The sequence below is a fragment of the Schistocerca cancellata genome, chromosome 2, assembly GCF_023864275.1.
Source record: "Schistocerca cancellata isolate TAMUIC-IGC-003103 chromosome 2, iqSchCanc2.1, whole genome shotgun sequence".
Classification (NCBI taxonomy): domain Eukaryota; kingdom Metazoa; phylum Arthropoda; class Insecta; order Orthoptera; family Acrididae; genus Schistocerca; species Schistocerca cancellata.
In genome coordinates, this window is record NC_064627.1 from 642,828,453 (window position 1) to 642,850,175 (window position 21,723).

Below are 21,723 nucleotides of genomic sequence, written 5' to 3' on the forward strand. Positions count from 1 at the left end.
TACGACGTTAGAAATCCCGGTCGTCGAGTGCCTAACGTAGTGACAGATGTGAACGATACTCATCTGGCTGATTCCACGTTCCTTGGCAATATGTCTCGTACCACTTCTCAGATCCATTAGCGTTGTAGCCAGAACTGTTTCTTCGTGTTCTCTGTCAGTTACAGTCTTCTTTCTAGTCCTCATTTTGACGTTCAAGCAGCCTGTCCGCACTAGCGTCTTAATAATTCGTGCAATTACCTGGCGTGTTGGATCCCTATAGAAAGCCCTATACCGCTGTACTGTTTTTACGGTATTTCTTTTACATTCACCATATAAAAGTAGAATATCCAAATTCTCCTCGTTGGTGTACATGCCTTCGCGAAACGAATTCTGAAGCAGAAATGAGAGGCCTGCAGTGCAGACAAATAAACAGGTGGATGTGTTAACACAGCGTAGCACAAGAGCTCTGTTTGGCTGTATTTACACCGCTAGTGCCGATTCCGGCCACCGTGTTCTCAAACTCTGGGACATCTCTCGATTTTTCTCAATGACAGGTATCAACCTCAACATTACCAAACGCTATATAACTGTAATTATCTCCTCAAGGGCTATCGAAGGCAGTGAAAAAAAGTCTACATTTTTTTTTCTAAAGCGTGCTTGCTGCATTGTTTCAACTGATACCAGCGCTAGAAACAAAAGGCCAACAAAAATATACTTGCCCCTAGACGTTGTAACGTTTGTCGATGTTTGTAACCTTCACGAAGTAAAAGGGGTGTTATGTCTTACGTGACAGATCATTTAGGTATCACCACCAAGTCAAATTGCCGCTACTGTATCACACCACATCAGAATTCATTATAAACACAAATTCAGCTCAATTCGGAACTATCTCTGTTCTCATAACATTTTCTCTTCTCTCAGATTCCTCTAACACTTTTCGTTCTGATCCACTACATAACGCATTACTTTCACATTCATTCTTCACACATCCGCTCATCATTCATAGTTACATGAAGAGTCATTCATTCACTTCCATCAAAAGAAATAAATGCGCAAACTCCTTCCTCCGAGATGTCTAAATTAGTAGCCTCAACTTTGGCAACTTCAGCCTCTAAGCTATCAACTTCGCTTCCTTAACAATAAATCACCCACTTTCGCCGACTCATAAAACTACAGCTCCGCTGTCTTCACAGGTAGCGTCGCCTAATTTCTCCGATACAAAATCAGCTTGAGTTACTTTCAACCTACATTACTATAATTGTTGCTACTGACTAGTGCCTCATTAGAAATCATCATACATACAAAGACCACCAAATTCCGATCCACATCTGCCTCTCTTTTTGTCTCACAATCTCTCAAAAAAACGTACGTTCACTTCCCTTTCACCAGATAAATTCTCCAGCCCCATATTATCATTATCGAATCTCTCAACAAATTTTATTAAATTTATTGCGCTCTCTTTATTACAGCGCTTCTTAAAATTATTTCCCACTTTATTTTTATTTCTCATAATCTCTAACTTCAATATTAGTTGCCGAATTTTCGACACACAAGAAATTTTTAAAATAACTTGTCCTTTTCGACGCCGGCTTATTTTGCCGCCCTGGCCGGACTTGAGATGCGTCGATCCCCAGTTTCCCGACCTCTTCTTCTGGCGTTGCATTTCATAAGGCTCCTGTCCAACATGTCTTCGTCCCCGGTTTGGATTTCCGTTACGAAAACTATTACTGTAATTATTGTGGTTATTATTGTTGTTCTCTTTCAAATGGCTCTAAGCACTATGGGACTTAACATCTGATGTCATCAGTCCCCTACACTTACAACTACTTAAACCTAACTAAGGACATCACACACATCCACGCCCGAGGCCGGATTCGAACCTGCGACCGTAACAGCCACGTGGACCCGGACTGAAGCGCCTAGACCCGCTCGATCACAGCGGCCCGCTGTTGTTCTCTTTCTGGTGCCCATTTCTCGGTCTATTGCTCCAATTATGCGGTTTGAATTTCAACGCCTTTTCAGTTTTCTCAATAATACCGAAAAACTTGTCAATGGAATTTCTCAGACTGTGGACAAGATTTTATATCAAAATATTCCAGGAGTCGTTGCCTGATCATCATAATCTACGTCAACACTCGGAGTGGACGAGTTTTACAATAAGCATCAACTTAGTTAGTTTACTCACACAAAACAGCTACATCGAAACACTTCGATGTTTGTAGTTTGGTACGTTTAGGGATTCATTCCGAAGTCGCGTTTGTTTCGCTTCACTCCAGAATTCGTTTAGGAAACAACTCTCACACACTTCAGAGGTAGTAAGCGAAGCACTCGTTAAATTTGACCTCGATTGTTCATTGCCCTCAAGATGTCTTATCTAATTTAATTTTTGTCTCTTCCGACATTCGCCGGCCGCAGTGGCCGTGCGGTTAAAGGCGCTGCAGTCTGGAACCGCAAGACCGCTACGGTCGCAGGTTTGAATCCTGCTTCGGGCATGGATGTTTGTGATGTCCTTAGGTTAGTTAGGTTTAACTAGTTCTAAGTTCTAGGGGACTAATGACCTCAGCAGTTGAGTCCCATAGTGCTCAGAGCCATTTGAACCATTTGAATCTTCCGACATTCCTCTTTATGCACCAACAAAATCATCCAGATGGTATATCCCACAATCTGCAAAACACGTCGTCGGTTCTGTATTACCCCACGGAACACATATCACAATAGTAGCCTTATTCGCTGCTAAACCATTAAATTCTGCCCGTACATATTTAATCTGATGCTCCCACTGTGGAAGTTCTTTATTGATGTCCACTTCCAAATGTTGTCTATTTTTCACCACCTCTTTTTCAATCTCTACCTCGCTACCAGAAAAATTGTTAACATACTGGTTGATCACGTCCTCAAGCGCATTTTTCTCTCTGCACACAATTTCTCACTTCGCCCAAGTTGGTCCTGTATGTTTTCCAACTTGTTCCCGAAATATTCTTCCACTTTGTGGACTCTGGTGTTAAATCAGGCCAGCCTCCTCAAATTTTGCCTTCATCTGCTCTATAGCTTCTAATTCTGAATCAATCATCCCTTCTGTATCAGATTTAATTTTCTTCAAAAATGGTTCAAATGGCTCTGAGAACTATGGGATTTAACATCTGAGGTCATCAGTCCCCTAGAACTTAGAACTACTTAAACCTAACTAACGTAAGGACATCAGATACATACATGCCCGAGGCAGGATTCGAACTTGCGACCGCAGCGGTCGCGCGGGTCCAGACTGAAGGGCGTAGAACCACTCGGCCACAATGGCCGTGTAATTTTCTTCACCTCTGCTTTTACACTTGCCGTTACTGTTGTCTCTACTGGACTTATACCTGTTTCTATTGAACTTATTTCTGTACCCAGTCGACGGCCCAATTTTAGCGCTCACATTTTAACTGTTCTCGACCACACCATTGAATCAATCCGTCCCACTAATATCGTGCCTATCAACATCACCACGTTTACAGTTTAGACTAACTAGCCTATTAAAATATCTGATGTACACATGCCGAGTAATTGCTTAATCGTTGGAAGCTGCACCACTCATGATGATACTGCATTTTAACATTATCGGCGTAAGTATTGAACTTTCCGGTCATGCTGGCTGCTTGTGCTGTACTGCTGTTGCCGGAAGTATCGATGTTGATGAACTGGAACTCGCCAACGGTGGCCGGCTTTGCCGTGTCCGCCGCTGGTGCTATGCCGTCCTCGAGGCCTCCGCTGCTGCTGGTCGCTGCAGACTCGAACTCACCAAGCCTCTGAGTAGTCTTCAACTTCTATATTGAAATTCCGCGGCAAAGGTCCCCACACCTAGCTGTAGCTACGGATTCTTACAGAGGAAACTGCGTCAAAATTTTATGCTCTCAGCCCCACCGAACCTAGGATTTCATCGAGATAGTCTTTTTAAACAGAAAGACTCATCCGGTTTGCTTATCATGCAATAGAATTGGGACCTGGATCACAGAATATTTTCACATGTTGGAATGACAACTGCAGTTCCAAAGGGATTAGACTCTTTATATCCCGGGTAAAAACCCAATTGTGACGTTATCTAACGGTTACTGCTGAGTGGTTACTCTTTTAAACAACATCCGTGCAAGAAGACCGGATGAGTATTTCTGTTTAAAAAGAATAGCTCGATGAAGTCCTAGGATCTAGCCGCGCACGAGTGCTTTTATACACCGCATCTAATTCCCTGCAACTAATAGCACGTAGCTGTGATCCTGACGACAAAAAGTCTATATATTGGCTTGAATTACGAGTTAATAAAATACACAGATATACAAAATAAAAATTAAACAAATCATTTAAGAACATGGATTATGTTCTACCGTCTGTAATTGATGTTGATGACAGATTTATGCTGAACAATTTTTATTAAAAAAGACCTCTCGCAAAAACAGGAAGTGGTCATACAGTATTCAGTTATAATACTCTTATCAAATATACTAAAGTTACCTTGAGAGTGTTACTGGAATTGTAGCGAAATCCGAAAACTAAATAATCATCTGAGACTCACAAAAATTAAGTACATTTCGTAAACTAAATAGATGCAATGTTCACCAGTTCATAGCAGATCAGAGTTCAACATGATAATTCATAAATAAACACACAAGTTCACAGAAAAGTAAGTCATACTCTGCCTATTCTCAGTTTTGTAATACAAGCGGAAATAGTTAGTGTCCTAATCCTGAGCACATTTAGACCTCTCAAAACAACAAGTCCCTTCAAAAGTTGCAGACAGATCTGCCTTCTTCAAGAGCTCGACATTAAGTGTCCAATACCTTTCACTTGAGCTCTTCACTCCAAAAGTTCCACTCCCTACTTGACTCCTGTACTGTTGCGCTACTGCCTTCCATTGAAGACCATCCCGCCAAAAATACGTCGTTCTTACATGCTACAGATATGATTTGACTAATCTTCACCATTGTCTGCACTAGACATATTAATACAACATTATTTAAATGAAAGAAACATTGTAAACTTTCGGTCACTCTCAGACCATGTACAATGAATATAGCTAAAGGTTTGTCCATAAATGAATCAGCCAATATTTTTGTACAAGTGCCCTCACGTTAAGTGACTACAGGTCGTCCTTCTTCACTGTTTAAACAAGTATTTGGGACTAAGAAAACTGCCAATTATTTCTCTGTTCAATTGTGGTTTCCACTAACACATGCTACTTACAACTTTTATATTACAACAGTTTCCTAATAGAAGATGCAATCACCATTTACAACAAATTATTGGCAAAACAGTAAACTGTTCACAAATTAATTCACAAAATATGGGTTACTGATGCTGTATTCATCTGCTGTGTAAACATGGGGTATATAATGTTCTGACAAACATTTGCTTAATAAAAAAGATATGAAAGACGTCATAAGTCAATGTGAAAAATAGATACAAATGAGTGGCATTCAGAGATGATAGCTATCATGCAATGCTGTTATCTGAGAAATTGTTTGTTGAAATCACACGAAGCGTTTAAAAGTTGTTGATTCAGAGGGTCACTGTGAAAATGCTTATTTTCTGTGAGATATTAACTTCTGTGGCTTTATAGATATAGAGCAACTGTTGCGTCATGGCTGCGCCTTATTTTTTGAGATCGAAAATGGATTCAGATACACTTCAATATGTAACTCTGACTTACTACCGAAGCTGAGAGAGCTGTGATTTAGCTACGTCCAAGATTGACACTCCGCGATTTCCTAGAGCATTATCTCTTGCACAAAGGCCATGTGAGTGTCAACAGTCCAGATTTCCAGTCTTGGGATTTACTCATTGCCAGTGATGCCACTACTGTCTGCATCTGGCTGGCAGGAAACCGTGAACTAGCCGGGCTGACCGCATCTCACCTTGTGCCCTGGGCCGGCTAGCGTTCAGCCACGCAAGAAATTCGTCTCCGCTCACTAGCAGGTGTAGGTGGACGAATGACTCGCCCGCATATTCGTAACGTTCAGAGGATCAACTCCCAGACTGCTCTGCTGCAACTACCATACTAGTGGTCAAGTACACTATGTTAACGTGTGATTATGCAGTACCCTCACAAGTTGGTCAATTGTTGCTCGTCTACTCGCTCTTTCACCTCTTCGCTGTAATCGTTCACCCCTGTCATCTATGGCCCGTGGTGCATCAGAGCTGTCTTGGCGCCCGTTCTGCATATCGCTATTTTGCCGTGCATAGTGTACCTTAACTACTGCTACAAGCGAAGAGTTTACGAACTTTGCCGTTTCTTTGATGCTTCCACCTATGACCCAAAAGCCAATGATCATGTCCTATTGGACGGAAAATAAAGTGCTTCATTTCCGCATTACGGCAAAGACTGCACTGTTTCCCGTGTCCCCCCATCAACGATTTATATACTCTGCATTGCTAGTCTGCCGCCTGCCAGCTGCGTGTGTTTACGGCAAGGTGACGCCCAACACAGGTGGTGCTCATATTAATGTTCAAAACGGTTTTGAGATCTGTGGGACTTAACAGCTGAGGTCATCAGTCCCCTAGAACTTAGAACTACTTAAACCTAACTAATCTAAGGACATCACACACATCCATGCTGGAGGCAGGATTCGAACCTGCGACCGTAGCGGTCGCGCGGTTCCAGACTAAAGCGCCTTAGAACCACTGGGCCACACTGGCCAGCCATATTAATGTGACTGGACTGTGTATTATTACTCCATTAAATCTTTGACTTAATCTTACTTTATTTATGTTTCGCTCCTACAATAATCTTTTTGAATATGTATTAGTAAATTTCGGAATATAATCAGCTACTGTTATCTCATCAGAGCGCACTAAGAACTAGCTATGTCTACCACAAACAACGGTTAGAAAACCAACTATTAAAATCTAATAAATCGTTGAATGGAACTACCATTCCATTCTGCATCTACATCATACTACGCAAGTCACCTAATGGTGTGTGGCAAAGGATACTTTCGGTACCACTATGTGATCCCTCCAACCCTGTTCCACTAGCAAATAGTGCCTGGGAAGAATGATTGTCCGTAAGCCTCGGTATTGACTCTAATTTTTCTAATTTTCTTCTCATTGTCAATAGGCGAGATACACTCCTGGAAATGGAAAAAAGAACACATTGACACCGGTGTGTCAGACCCACCATACTTGCTCCGGACACTGCGAGAGGGCTGTACAAGCAATGATCACACGCACGGCACAGCGGACACACCAGGAACCGTGGTGTTGGCCGTCGAATGGTGCTAGCTGTGCAGCATTTGTGCACCGCCGCCGTCAGTATCAGCCAGTTTGCCGTGGCATACGGAGCTCCATCGTAGTCTTTAACACTGGTAGCATGCCGCGACAGCGTGGACGTGAACCGTATGTGAAGTTGACGGACTTTGAGCGAGGGCGTATAGTGGGCATGCGGGAGGCCGGGTGGACGTACCGCCGAATTGCTCAACACGTGGGGAGTGAGGTCTCCACAGTACATCGATGTTGTCGCCAGTGGTCGGCGGAAAGTGCACGTGCCCGTCGACCTGGGACCGGACCGCAGCGACGCACGGATGCACGCCAAGACCGTAGGATCCTACGCAGCGCCGTAGGGGACCGCACCGCCACTTCCCAGCTAATTAGGGACACTGTTGCTCCTGGGGTATCGGCGAGGACCATTCGCAACCGTCTCCATGAAGCTGGGCTAAGGTCCCGCACACCGTTATGCCGTCTTCCGCTCACGCCCCAACATCGTGCAGCCCGCCTCCAGTGGTGTCGCGACAGGCGTGAATGGAGGGACGAATGGAGACGTGTCGTCTTCAGCGATGAGAGTCGCTTCGGCCTTGGTGTCAATGATGGTCGTATGCGTGTTTGGCGCAGTGCAGGTGAGCGCCACAATCAGGACTGCATACGACCGAGGCACACAGGGCCAACACCCGGCATCATGGTGTGGGGAGCGATCTCCTACACTGGTCGTACACCACTGGTGATCGTCGAGGGGACACTGAATAGTGCACGGTACATCCAAACCGTCATCGAACCCATCGTTCTACCATTCCTAGACCGGCAAGGGAACTTGCTGTTCCAACAGGACAATGCACGTCCGCATGTATCCCGTGTCACCCAACGTGCTCTAGAAGGTGTAAGTCAACTACCCTGGCCAGCAAGATCTCCGGATCTGTTTGGGACTGGATGAAGCGTCGTCTCACGCGGTCTGCATGTCCAGCACGAACACTGGTCCAACTGAGGCGCCAGGTGGAAATGGCATGGCAAGCCGTTCCACAGGACTACATCCAGCAGATAGGGGTCCCAGATAGATGAACAGTACTCAAGAATCGGGCGAACAAACGCCTTATAAGCAGCCCACGTGGTTCTCATAAGGCATTAGTGCTGAAGGCAATGAAGATATTTCTTTACACTGACCTCGAACAAAGGAGACTGACGATATTCTACCACACCCTCCTCATTCATTGACATTGTTTGTGGTAGACATAACTTGTTCTTAGTGCGGTCTACGTGGTATAACAGTAGCTGACTCGGTTCAGGAGTTCCCAAAAGTTTGTTAGAAGTCTTCCTATAAGAACGAATAGCTGGTTGCTATCCGCGGAATGTTAAGGTAGCGGATGTATACAGATTCGACTAATTACTGCTCTTATCTGCTGATGAGATCTGCGGGCATTGACATCACAAAGAGACGCACTTGCACTATGTATGCCAGCTAAACAGTTTTGAGGAAAACATACTCCTGACACCGCAGACTTTGCCTTTGCTTGTGAGACTATGCAAATAAGAGGGCGTGCTCACTATCAATGCCTCAGAATTTCTTAATGTCAAAACTCTTAAAGCGTTTTAAATTAAATATTAGTAACCTTCTACATCTGTGCACTTCACGTATCTATGTATTCTGCCCTCTGCTGCTAGAGGGCTCCGAATTTTAGCGTGAAACTTAACTATATCAGTGCGCGATAAACAGCGCACTGTATTCGAGTTTCTAATTCGAGAAGTCGTCCATACATGAGACAGCTGGAAATATGTTCACACGAAGATTACAGATGTTGAATCTCATTTATTTAAAAAGCTTTCAAGGTGTCCATATAAAAAATTGAGTCATTACGTTTCAGTAAGCTCGCTAACGAGTATTACACTTATGGTGAGGTGTCGCAATCCATATTCCCCGTACCGAACGAGGTGTGGCATAAGTCAAGACAGTGGATTCACAATCGAGTTGAAAGTTCTAAAATCAGTTTTAGGTCGTCCTGATTAAGGTTAATCGTCATTCCTCTAACACGCATGTTCCCTTAATGCGAATGTCGCTTAGTTCGATGATATAGGCTGTTTCCTACACTTAACTTTTTCCATGCGAACTTGTGTTAAGTCTTTACTGTCCACAGCCGTCAATGGGATGGCAAACTGTACGCCATCTTTATCTTTTTTCTCCGAGGATCGATAACATTTTGACGAAAAATGATTCGAATGACTGCATTGTAGACCAGCACCCAGTTGTCAGTGCCATTTGATATAACCTGTTTTATCTTTTCGTTTACAGATAGATAGCGATGAATGTAATTAGCTTTTACGTAACAGTTCTTACGAGTAGAAGTTTCTACCAAGTAGATACAGTAGTCTATTGGCTCTTAAGACGTGTATTAAAATACTTCTACAACATGATATTTTAGAACAGAGAAGAAGACCTGTAACATTACTCATAGCTGCTATTTCCTCAATAACTGTCGTATCGTTTACATTTTAGAGTAAAATTCAATGGTTAGTTACACATTACTTTTATTTTGCTTAACAGGATTCTAAAGATTGATCTGTCAACTTCAGAAGTCTAAAACATTTCAGATGATGTAATCATAAGAAATTGGTGAGACATTTATATATAAGAAGTGTATTACAAAATTTACTTAACATTGCCTTATCAGTTTCAGTATCTTCTTCACAAAAGTACGATGGAATGACGAGTCGAAAATTACATAGTGCATATGATAATTACAACCAGAGACGGAAAATTTACAGTAAATGTACCGCACATATGTTAATAGTCGAGTTGATGTGCCAGTAGCAAGGAACAAATACAAAAGGACACAAAAACTTAGGTATATAAAAGAAGTTACATATAATTCATTTGCAGGACATTTCACAAATAACCACATAAGGTATAGCTGACATTAGTATCCAAAAGGAGTGTGTTAATCTTCACCATTAAATAAAAGATACTATACAGTCGAAATAGTGTCCGTTTTTCAATGTCAGCTCACCTTTTAACAGCTCTTTGGGCTGATAGTGGGAATGGTTATATATTTCAAGCTCTACCAAAAGATTCGTTCTGTAATCTTTGTGAGATACATGCAGAATTTCCGTCTTAAGCAGAGATGGAGGAGGAAACGTATGTTTTTAGATTTTGAGATTTTCGGCAAAAGTTGACTTAGATGAATTTTCGCCATCTTTGTTGAGTGATTGCTCACAAAAATAGGTCGCAAATGCTATCCTTCTCCATCCTACATAAAACATATGTTACATTGAATTTAACATACCCTAGATTTGTAAAATCAGACGATTCTAGTACATGGCCAGGAGGAAAGGTTGGTTTGTTAAGAATCATGCTTAGCATTCTAGCACAGACATTGGGAGAGAAGAGAGAACTGCAGGAATCAAATGCCTCTTTAAGTTCTTTAGTAAAGTTAGTAGTGGGATTCTTGCTAATGGTATGAATGCTGTTATTATAAATGAATTCTAACTTTTTCTTAATATAGTCCTCTTTATACAAGGCGACAGAAGCATTACCTTCATTTGCTTTATTGATGAAACAATTTCCTTCTTTGACCTATATATTAATGTTCTTCACTGTATAAAGAGAACAATTACGGCAGCTGTTAGTATTTTCTTTTGTCAGAAGCTATTTCACCTTTCAACCTATCTTCACATCGGTCTGCTGCCAGTACCCATGGCAATGGTCATATCAATCATCAGTCCAGTAAGAGTAGTCTCAGCTAGAGGAGTTTCAATGTTATATTCAACACTTTCATTTGAAATGTTTAGTTCTGCTGCATCAAAAGATGTGTTGATTTAGTTAATGCTCATCTCAAGGAAAGGAAAATGACGGGTGTTATATGTCTTTTCATTTTACAGTGAACTTGAGGATATTCGGGAGCCTAAAGTCCTTTGTGTTATTGTTGAATAATCACGTCTTGTTCCACATTTTACCCTTCATGAATAGGTTTTTAAACGATGTAAAATGGCATGAAATAATTTACTGTGTTCTAGCTGTAACAGATAAGCTTTAGAATCAACAGTTCACATATCTCATTATTAATCTAGTAGGACAAATATTTGTTCATAACTGCTGGAGGAGCATGATGCTTTTCTGAATTTTAAGCAAAATAAAAGTGACTCTGCAACTGATGACTCTGAATTATATTCTGAAAAATATAACATTTGTTGCTGTGGACTTCATTTTCAAGTGTGAGTTGACGTACGCATCCAGGCTTATCTGTATTGTGCAGTCGTCGCGACCTCTTCGTAACTACTGCAACCGACTTCCATTTGAAACTGCTTGCTGTATTAATCTTGGCCATTCTCTATAACCCCTACAGCCTGCCCTCTGCCCCACCACCACTTTTCTTCTGTACTAATCTGACAACTCCCTGCTGACTCAGGATACGTCCTATCAACCGAACCTCTTTTTCAGTGGCGTCTCATAAATTACCTTTCTCGCCAATTACTGTTGATACCTCCTCATTAGGTATTTGATCTAATCTTCAGTATTCTGTTGCAGCACCACTTTTACAAAGCTTCTTGTATGAACTGCTTATCACGCACGTTTCACTAAAGTACAGGGTTACACTCACACAAATTCCTTAAGAAAATACAGCTTGACGTTGAAATCTATTTTCATTGTTAAGGAATTCCTCATTGTCAGATATTTTTCCCTTGATGTCACCAGCCTGAATTTTGTATCCATCTAGTTTGACCATCATATGTTACGTTGCTCCACAAACAGCAAACTCATTCAGTATTGTATGTGACTCTTTTCCTAATCCAATATCCCACTACATTCTGTTCCCTTTGTTTTACCGTTGTTAATGTTCATCTTACAACATATTCTGAAAGCGCCATACATTCCGTTAGATGGCTCTTGCAGGTACTTTGCTGTCTCTCTCAGAACTGCGATGTCACTGGAGAGCCTCAAGGTTTTTTTTTTTCCTTCCCTCGCTCCGTTGTCGACTACTGCTTCCTTCTAATGTTGATCGTTTCTTCTTTTCTGTAAAAGATGTAGAAATAGTTTAAATCCCAGTGTTTTTTACTTCCTATCACCAAAAATTCAAAAATGTCACCCCATTCATCATCATCAACAGCTTTTTCTTATGCCATTAAAGAAGGTTTGCCTGCCTTCATCCAGTCTTTTTAAATATGCCTTAGATTCAATATTGCCCGCATGTTCTTAAATTTCTCCCCCTCTTTTCATTCTTTTCTAAAAAATTCGCTTCAGTATTGTACAACCAAGACTTTTTAAACTGATTGTTTGGTAATGTTCACACATCTGGCTCAAACGAGTTTATTCATGCAATATATTTTACGTGAAATGATTCCACCATGACAGTTCTTAGGTGAGAAAGCGTCAGTATTATGAATCGGTTTCATGAAATGGGCAAAAATATAGAGTGGGATTTTTGATTTTAATTCCTAAGTAATGAGATAATGAACGAGCTGGCATCAGCAGCCTAGGCAATCAAAATATTTCCGCGGCTTTCCAGACTTTGGACTTGATAAAATGTAGAATCACGTACGAAAACAAATGCGAAGACGGAGGAAGTGTACAAAAGTTAATTACTTTGAGTGTTATTTTCGTAATGGCCTATTTCCATTATAGTCAACTACAAAAGCAGGACTATAAATTTGCCTACCCACACAAAGCATAAAAACTCTCTTTCACTGGAAAATTTTAATTGGATTCCCTGTTTTAATTTCGGATTGCCGAGAGCTTTATGCAGTTCATTAGTCCACGCGCCATCCACGGGTTCATACACTGGAAGCAACTTACAGATAACTTTAATTGAATCTGAAACAGCACCCTGCTTCCGGGAACCGGCAGGCCAATTACGACTCAATAACTCTGGCCCGACTATAAAATTTGGGAGGTGTCGCTGTCCTTTATTTGCTGAGCATCCCTTTTTTTCAACGACAAACAAGTACAGGTGCTCTGCTGAGATTGACGATTCATTAAAGAGAGAAGTCATTGTCCCCATTAACAAAGCAGGTAAAGGTATTTTTAGTATACCTGTTGCTGACTGTATTCGCACATGTTATTATACTGACATTCACATCACTACATAATATAGTGGCTAATCTCAGCTGGTTTTCAGGCGCTTTTGTTCAGCTGGCCACACTACGTTAACTTGGCTTTTCTGATCAGTCACACGATGATTCGGCAAATTTTTAACGTTCCTTGTATGTAAGTCACAAAGATGAAGGGAATGTGACATCGATTAACTCTAAAATAAAAACTACAAAAAATGGTGAATGAAAAGTTGGTCGGATAGCTCTACAGGGAATTTATATCTCATGTAATTAAGATAGTGTCGATGCTTTGATGATAATTTTAGCGATAAATATTTGCAAGCCATGTCATTGTCTTCTGTTCTTTCTTCCTTTGGAATTAATCGAAATAGCTTTCCTTATTTCTCACCGTACCCATGACATCTTTACCATTAGAACATGCCTCTAATTTCGGCAGTTGGGAAATCCACACCCCTTCCACGCGGGTACAAGGAAGCCATCTCACCATACGTCAACGAGGATTTGAACTGGACAAGGTGGATGTGGTTATCTCCTGCACAAGCTGCGTCTCCCACTAGAGAGCAAACACTGTCTTCTGATGTAAATATGAGATTAAGTCGACCGCAACGTAGATAAAAGAATCATCTCAGTTTCCGATTTGGACTACTCGATCACCGGATGTGGGCCCTAAAACCACGCCTTTAGTCTCAGAGTCGCGGACGTTTTGCTGCTTTATTCGGTGTTTTACTGAAGTGTCGTTTCAGTTAGCTCTTACCTCTGATCTGCCTCTGCCACAGAAGAGCTCACAAAGAAGTTCGCAAGCACCGCCTGAACAACGGCCTAATAGAATTACTTCTCTGTATGTTACGAAGTGTCTACACCTATATCCAAAAAGCCCTGGTACGGCATGTGTCCCAGTTAATACGTTAGTTATTTGCGTCGATCACAACTGCGATCTACAGCAATGAAATTTAAAGGTGTCAGTTTCTTAGGATTGCAACACAATTCCTCAGTGAAGAATATGGCAAACAAGCCGATATTTACGTTATTGTCTTCTTCATTAGTCGTAGGTCACCTTTGTTTGATTTAACATATCTACACATGAAGATTTACAGCTTAATCTATTTGCAGTCTCTCTTACAAAGAGAGACACATGTAGTATTAAAAATTCGAAAATTCTTCAGAGATGAGAAAGGCTCTATCACGCAGGCTTGTCACCAGTTTCTGCTTGAAGTCAGTTTCATTATCTATTATATTACTTACATCTCTAATCATGTGATCAAACATTTTTGTAGCTAAATATCTCAGTCCTTTTTGTGCTATACAAAGGCTGAGGAATGAACAGCGTAAATTATGTCTCCTTCTGTTAGATTGTATACGTGACTGTTGTTTCCAAACTGTGACTGTTGTTATTCACAATGGTAAAAATGTAGTGTGAGGCCATTGTTGATATGCCTAACGATTTCGAGAAATGGTGCATCGTGTACCATAATATTTCCTCAACCTCCCCTCCTTCCTCGCCAAACGGCACACGCTCCATCCATCACTTTTTGATTCATTTCTTAGAGTTTTCCTCATGATCATTATGAGAGGTACATGTAATATCATCCTTAAGTCACACTGAAATATGTGCTCTCTGAACTATGCGATTCACTGTTCCTTCATGGGTCCGTTGAGTATTTATGTCACGCTCACGCGTTCTCGACCCCCGGACCATGTTCTTCAGTATCATATTCTCTTTAGAGACATTTAGTTCACATTTTAGAGGAGACCATCATTATGTGGTTGACATAACCAATAATCTTTCAAAGGAGACCTATACGAACATTGTAAATGAAGTACAAATCTACACACGTTTGACAAAAATAGAAGCAACAGTTTAAAGGGAAAAATTTAACATCGATGTAAAAAGTTCTCGAGAACGTTAATAAATTTCCCCTCAGTATATACATATTTCAGAACAAAAGGCAGACCTAAATAATGGGCTACCATCAAAATGAGAACATGTAATCACAGTCTATATACCTAACAAAAAATGGAGCGATAGTATGACAGCCACGAGGTCACATTATAAAAATGGTAAAGCAAAATAACATCATAATCGATAAATTACGCTAAAGACGTCGTAAGTAAAATAAAGCTGCTATAAGCCCGTCAACAGGCTTGAACACGTTAAAGCCATACTAAGCATAGTCTTGTTTAGGGTGGGGGGGGGGGATGGCATTGCCTTCCTATGACCTCTGAAACCACGGAACCATGGTGCAACTAAGAATTTATCTCACAAGGAACATTTATAATTTCCAGAGTTCAAAGAAGTGGAGAGGCATAGATTAAAATCTTAGGAAAAATCAGAAATCGTACTCGAGAGTTTTGGTTCAAGACACCGTACATGTAGGGAAATAATGAACTTGTAACCAACAGACGAATGTTGTATCATATATTTGTAATAGCTAGATTTTATATGTATACAGGAAGAAAAAAAAGCATGCACGAAACTAGTTGCGGAAAGAAACAAATAATATAGAAAAGAACAAACTGCTTCCAACATCCTCTATCATTTGTTGGATGTATTCAGTCTCTGTATGTCTGTTTTTACGTGACTTTCCTAAATTTCTTCGGCAAATGCCGGGGTGGTTCCTCTGAAAGGGCACAGTCGACTTCCTTCCCTAACCAAACGGGTCCAGTGGCATCGCTGCTTGGTCCCCTCCCCTAAAGCAAACAAACAATTGTTTTTACACTCTACAGCCCCTCTGACTACCATCGAAGCACTTCCTACATATCTTACGTCGTAGTATTCGTCTTCTAGGCCGACAAATCCTGTGGACATGTTTTTATTTTTCTTAAGTCCTGCTTCTTTTATCATTCGCCATGTCAGAAATGCCTCTGGTACCCTTACTTGTCCGAAAGCCAAACTGATACTCTCATCACAATCCTCAGTTTTCTCTTTCTTTCTTCTTTATATTATTATTCTCAGCAATTTGGGTGCTCGAGATATTACGCTAAGTGTGGAATTGTTCTCGGACATACTTTGCCATCGGAATTATGCAGATTATATTTCTCCGAAAGGTTGTTGATATGTCGCCTGAATCTCAGATTTTACAAAATAACTTATATAGTCGTTTGGTTGCAACTTCTCCCAATGCTTTAAACAATACGAAGAAATTTTATCAGTCCTTTTCGCCTGATTTTATCTCAGATCTTCGACAGCTTTGTTAAATTCTGACTGCAATATTGAATTCCCTATGTATTCATATCGACTTCCACTTCTTCTTCAGTCACATCATTAGTTTCTCTCTCTCTCTCTCTCTCTCTCTCTCTCTCTCTCTCTCTCGTGGTGGCCGTCAGCGTGATCTTTCCACCTCTCCGCTCACTCCTCTGGGTTTAACGTTGTAACGTTGTTTATTGGTCTCGCAATGTCAATGCCGAGGTCTCTGCTGGTGGGTTAGACGTGTACAATGTATTCCACAAAATTTATTGAACGTATAGAAAAGTACATACCAAAGCATTACAGAAAAATTTTCAGAATGCGGACGACTTCAAATACACTCCTGGAAATTGAAATAAGAACACTGTGAATTCATTGTCCCAGGAAGGGGAAACTTTATTGACACATTCCTGGGGTCAGATACATCACATGATCACACTGACAGAACCACAGGCACATAGACACAGGCAACAGAGCATGCACAATGTCGGCACTAGTACAGTGTATATCCACCTTTCGCAGCAATGCAGGCTGCTATTCTCCCATGGAGACGATCGTAGAGATGCTGGATGTAGTCCTCTGGAACGGCTTGCCATGCCATTGCCACCTGGCGCCTCAGTTGGACCAGCGTTCGTGCTGGACGTGCAGACCGCATGAGACGACGCTTCATCCAGTCCCAAACATGCTCAATGGGGGACAGATCCGGAGATCTTGCTGGCCAGGGTAATTGACTTACACCTTCTAGAGCATGTTGGGTGGCACGGGATACATGCGGACGTGCATTGTCCTGTTGGAACAGCAAGTTCCCTTGCCGGTCTAGGAATGGTAGAACGATGGGTTCGATGACGGTTTGGATGTACCGTGCACTATTCAGTGTCCCCTCGACGATCACCAGTGGTGTACGGCCAGTGTAGGAGATCGCTCCCCACACCATGATGCCGGGTGTTGGCCCTGTGTGCCTCGGTCGTATGCAGTCCTGATTGTGGCGCTCACCTGCACGGCGCCAAACACGCATACGACCATCATTGGCACCAAGGCAGAAGCGACTCTCATCGCTGAAGACGACACGTCTCCATTCGTCCCTCCATTCACGCCTGTCGCGGCACCACTGGAGGCAGGCTGCATGATGTTGGGACGTGAGCGGAAGACGGCCTAACGGTGTGCGGGACCGTAGCCCAGCTTCATGGAGACGGTTGCGAATGGTCCTCGCCGATACCCCAGGAGCAACAGTGTCCCTAATTTGCTGGGAAGTGGCGGTGCGGTCCCCTACGGCACTGCGTAGGATCCTACGGTCTTGGCGTGCATCCGTGCGTCGCTGCGGTCCGGTCCCAGGTCGACGGGCACGTGCACCTTCCGCCGACCACTGGCGACATCGATGTACTGTGGAGACCTCACGCCCCACGTGTTGAGCAATTCGACGGTACGTCAACCCGGCCTCCCGCATGCTCACTATACGCCCTCGCTCAAAGTCCGTCAACTGCACATACGGTTCACGTCCACGCTGTCGCGGCATGCTACCAGTGTTAAAGACTGCGATGGAGCTCCGTATGCCACGGCAAACTGGCTGACACTGACGGCGGCGGTGCATAAATGCTGCGCAGCTAGCGCCATTCGACGGCCAACACCGCGGTTCCTGGTGTGTCCGCTGTGCCGTGCGTGTGATCATTGCTTGTACAGCCCTCTCGCAGTGTCCGGAGCAAGTATGGTGCGTCTGACACACCGGTGTCAATGTGTTCTTTTTTCCATTTCCAGGAGTGTAGGAGATGAAACAATGTTCTGTGAGGTGTCTTACTGAAGGAATTATCACTGCGGAGGTTAGACAATACACTCGGTAAGTATCCAAGAGGGAGCTGGCGATTGACGTTCAAAGAAAAAAGGAGGCCAATGAAGAAATGATGACACGAACAATCTAATACAGGATCACGACGAAGACATGCGTTGAACTGCGTTTGGTTTAGTGATACGCATTTGTGAGGCCAGGCGCTACAGCTTCTGTGGACCTGAGGATCTCTTTCGTAACTTGTTGCAGTTAGCAGACCAGAGGCTACGAGGGTACCGACTGTGCGCTCGCCGTGTTGCATCGTGTATCTTTTATGGAGTCATGGAATGAACGTCCGTCCGTAGAGTGCTGGTGACGGCACAAACATCTCTCTTATAACGTGAAGCAAGCGTAAAACCAGTGGAGGTGAGTCTAAAGCTTTCAGGCACTGTTGATATAAAGTGTTTGCAGTCTCATATTTGTTTTATGTCTTGCGGATTCCAGTAACAGTTTAGTAGAGCCAGAGGCTGCAAACTATTTCTGAAGTAACATGTGTACTAATGTGTAACCTGGGATGTAAAGACAATATCTAACAACCTAGAACTTACTATGTAATTAAAGTAATATGTTTTGTATTAAAGTAGTATGTTTGTATTTAGTGTTATAACCGGAGTTAACTGAGAAGTACTATTGCTGTGATAATCGTGTTGTATGAAGAAGTGTGTAATAAAATTACTAATAACCATTATAAAAGTTACAGTCGGTTACAAGGACGTAGCCACAATGGGTGGTAGGGGGGAGGGGGGCGGATTTATCCAGAGGGTCCAGACCCCCACGGTCACCAAACAAATTACACACGACCTAGCTGCCATGAAGTGAAAATGAAAGATATTTGGACTTTCTGTCACATGTCGAAATACGGATACGCACTATCAGCTATCACCAAGGCCAACGTTAATGTATTTATACTTACTTGATCAAAAACCATATCTCTGAAACGGCGATGGTTGTATTTCTTTAAACAAATTGCAAATTGCTGTATGTTCTATCATTAGTTGACCAAATGGCAAAATATCGCCCTGTCTGGTCACCAGGGCTGTACTCAGTTTTCCAAAACAGTTCCGATATGAAAGGATGGCTGGCCGGAGGGCGGAAGGGTTGAAGAGGACGGAAGGGGTATGTGACGAGAGAGCATTCTGCAGTTCGTTCGTTTCTAAGAGATTTTTTTCAGCAGGCTGCTTGAATTCATCCGAGTCAACTGTGCACTGCATCCTCACCCTCCTCCCCATTGGTCCAAAATCTATCTGCGCTCGCGTAGCACTATAAAAAAGTGAAGTCATCAGTTCCATGCATAACTAAATCTTAGAATATTCATGCTTACATGCACTGTTGAATGACCAAACATGTGCCGTTAAAGAAAATCACGTGTTGTCAAAATTCAATCTTTTGTTACGAAGCACTTTATTTTATTTTAAAACAATGCACAACGACTAGTTTTACTAATTCCTTACCGACTTGTGGAGCTCTGCGTATTGAGTCGCAGCAACGTTGAAAATGGTTTTCTACGGTTTCCCATTTTCGATTTAGGCAGAAGACGTGGTTGATCCCTTACTATAGGCCACAATCAATTACTTCCGAATAGCCATCTTTTCTGACAGATTCCAGCTCTCTTATAGACACAGGCTTTCTGTTTAATAGAGCTGCATGGAAGGTGAGCCGAGCATCTCTTTGGGGAATCACGACACTAAAAGTCGAACCATATGATAAATAATCCTGATTATTCTTATTAAGGGTCATACATTTGCCTCCTTGGACATTCCTCAGTAAAGAAGATGAATTTTCTCACAAATTTAGGGAAGTATAAGATTGAATAATTCCAGATGCTTTGTATTTTCGCCAACAAAAATTGCTCTTGCTTCTTTGTCGTACGAGACTTCTTTAGTCCAGAAGCCCTGTCTGTAATAGTCATGGTGTCTCAAAAAGCTAGCGCTCTTCCACTACTGATCTCTTATTTAGCTCGGATCTAGACTGAATGAAGAAGAATGTAAAATGTCCTTGGAGGGTGAAGCGAGATTGGAGCATGGTAGTTTCTTAGTGGTTTGTCAAAGTACAGCACTCATAAGCAACGAGATTATATCTACGTTTGGTTAAAACTCCGAGTTGTTTGTTGAATAAAATGATTTATCGTTATTTACGGAGATCTTTAGCATAAATTAAAAACATGAGACTTAGTAAGGTCCTGTTTAAAAATCAGACTCTCCCCCCCAACCCTTTTGTCTGTTGTAGTTTCTAGACAGCAGAAGCACATGCATGATAACAATAAAAAAAAATTACGTTTTCGAGATGGGTAAACAAGCGATGAAGCTGGTATACCATTCTTGAAGCTCCTCTGTTTTTCATTAATATAGCTTAATAAGAAACCTAGAACTATCACCAATAATCGAGATTTGGTCAAAAAGTGTTTTGTAATCGACTCGTCAAATCTAAGTCTGGTATCTGCCTTCTCCATGTAGAGATCTATGCATTCCGTCTAAATTTAATCGCTGTGGATAAATACAGATATCTGACGGTTGTGACTCATTCCTGTGACTAATAGACGGTTAAATACTCTAACGATAACTGATCTTGTCGTTTTTCAGGCATTGCACAGCCCTTGGACTGTCGGTTGTGATATAGTTCTCAAGACTTCAATGCATACTGTATTCAAAGATTGATAACCGACTTATTTCTTGAGAACTCAAGGTTTTCGGTTTCCTGACCTAATTTTACACGACGTAAAGTAGGTACTATTAAATAAACATTTCACTTTAACATACGATTATTTCTCATTTCTTGTTTCTCTTCAGACAAAAAGCTTTACATATACTCTTACCAACAACCATCCCTCAATGATTCTAGCATTGACTCTTAGTTTCTTATTAACTATTACTCCTGAAGTTGCTAACATTTTTTAAATTTAAGAATTAGCTTCTATTCAAAGCAAAATAATAAGTTTCGCTGGGAGTAACTTACATGCACTACTGCCAAATCTGTTACGAAATCATCACAACAGTTAAGGTCTATCGCTTTTTAGATACAGGTTTTTGCCGCAACTGAGCTGCCTCTGTCGAGGCATGGGTCAGAGTACGGACGCTCACACACAAGACGACATTTTCATTATCATCTACTAATTAAAACATTCGCTTGAAAACAAAGGCTACGTTTCATAAAATTTAGTTGGATAAAATTCTGCTTCAGACTGATATTTCTCAGAGTTAAAACGGTCATTTGAAATAAATCAAGAAAGCATTCAATACGGTTATCATTTTGAAAATATACTGTTATTATTTCGTGTCTGCATCATTACGATTCTTATGTCAACCTGTTTCAATCATTGTCTTCTAAACATGTAACGTATGCGTAGAGAACCAAAGTTCTAAACGAGTGTCAACTGCATATCTTTTACTGTGAATAATACAGTACGTTGGCAAACGGCGTATATTAATACAAGATTATGCATTCGTTGGTGTAGTAGTCGAGTCGT